This window comes from Macadamia integrifolia, chromosome 4, assembly GCF_013358625.1.
Source record: "Macadamia integrifolia cultivar HAES 741 chromosome 4, SCU_Mint_v3, whole genome shotgun sequence".
In the NCBI taxonomy this organism is placed as follows: Eukaryota; Viridiplantae; Streptophyta; class Magnoliopsida; order Proteales; family Proteaceae; genus Macadamia; species Macadamia integrifolia.
Window position 1 is genome coordinate 36,453,687 of NC_056560.1, and position 2,214 is coordinate 36,455,900.

The following is a 2,214-nucleotide window of genomic DNA, read 5'->3' on the forward strand; positions in this document are numbered from 1 at the left end:
CTGAACCACCACGAAAACAGCCCACCGGATCCATTGGGTCTACTTCCGGTGGCATATTTTAGGTGGACATGAGCCTTATGTGCTCTCTGTCTTCTCCACCGGAAACAAGACTGATATTTTCGGTGGAAATGCCCTATTTTCGGTGGGTGTTTTCGATTACAGTATTGTCACTTGGGGATAGTGTCTGTACCCTTTAGGGGTGACCTGTGTGGTCCCCTCCAATTTTCTCTACGTGTACTGATGTATGATTCCCTTTGTGTCTAGGATAGTGACACGCACTTGCCCCGAAGCCAGAATTGATTTGATCGATCGGTGGCTATACTTGAACCTGAACACACCCGATCGTAAACTAGTTGAGGGATGGACTGTGTTTATTTTTGGAATGTTTACCATTATTAAATTACTCACATGATTAGAATTATATGTTTAATTGTAATTGCTCAAATACGATGATGATATGTTACATTTGTCATTTTACGATTATGATATGAATTGTACGAAGATATGACGGGATCCGATGTGGCCGAGGTGGTACCGATACCATGATCGTCGTGTGTTTGGTTATGTGTATGAGATGAAATCTGACGTGACAGAGGTGGTACCAGTGCCATGATTGCCGTATGTATGTTGCATTCATGCATTGATTATGTGCATTAGAATTAGTTGTAGTCACGGGTTACACTTTGTGGCGAAGGTCTCGCTGGTATCATATATCCCTGGACTGTATTTGGAAATGGATGCGCTTCATGGCCGATAATTGGTACCGGTGTCATGTAGTCCATACTCAACTATGATATGTATGCTTGATTAGATAAACGGTCTCGGGTTTCACTTTATGGCCAAGATCTCACTGGTATCGTGTACCCGAAACTGCATTTGGGGATGGATTACACTTTGTGGCCGAGGTCTTGTCGGTGTCGTATAATTCATACTAACTGTATCACTATGAAGGCATGTAGCATATATATGGTTAGGTATCACTCCCTATGCCATGAACCCTTGCCAATAGGGGTTGAGATGTTGGATAACCCATTGTGGTATGTTTGATGTGCCTTTTCAAAATGCTACACCCGTGATACGATGTGATTGTTGTCAGAGGCAGAAACTTGTCTGGTATGGCCGATGATGTACCGGTGTCGTGACTACCAGGAGGGGTTATCAAAGGTTTGTTGGGTGACCCATGGATGCATACGGGGATCGACAGGCTTCTATTCACGGCTAGGGTTTGTATCCTTGCATAGTCGATGGCGGTTCTGAGACAAAGGATATTGCCTAATGCGTCGTTGTAGCATTTACCAGACTTAGTTTGGATTGCTAGATGGATAATAAATAAATGAACTGCATCACGAGCATCATGGACTATATGTTTAATTTCCGTAATCATGCATCATAAATTTTTACTACTATTATCTTGCTTGAATGTGCTTGACCCCACCCCTTACTGAGCGAGTTGGAAAGCTCACCCCACATATACTCCCCTTTTTAGATGATGATGCAGGTACCGTGGTGCCAATGGCAAGTGACCCAGTATCTTCTGGGTCAGAGTATGGTGTGAGCGACTGGTGGATGCCAGAAGCAGAGGAGCATGATTAGGATTGTACTTGTGACCACTATGCTTATGCCGCACCATGAGACTGTACATCATACTTTGATACTTTTGGGTATAACTATGAATTGTATATTTTTGAGATTATGTTATATGCCATGGATGAATGGAATAGAATAACTCAGGTATTGCTATTATACTATCACTATACATTCCCCATTTTAATTATGATTCCACTACTATACTCTGATTCTACTGCTAATATTGGTTTGTGATGTGAGACTGTGAAAATGTTAAGGTACTGCTATCAGAGATCCAGGTAGGTTTGTAAAATAGGTACGTGTCTTACTCACACCGTCGGTATTCCTAATGGTAAGTTGGGTCTACTGGAATTGGGGTGTGACAACTTGAGTAAGAACCCTATTTTGCACTCAGGGCAAAGCACATAGACATTCGACACCATTTTTTGCGAGATACCATTCAGAATGGTGATGTCTCCCTTGAGTACATTGAAACTGAGAAACAACTTGCAGATATCTTCACTAAACCTCTAGGTGAAGAAAGGTTTTGCACCTTAAGGAAGGAGCTTGGAATTTGCAACCCATTTGGGTGAAGATGAAATTAATTCCCATTCATGTTCAAGCCCCTAAGAGATCGAATCTAAAAAC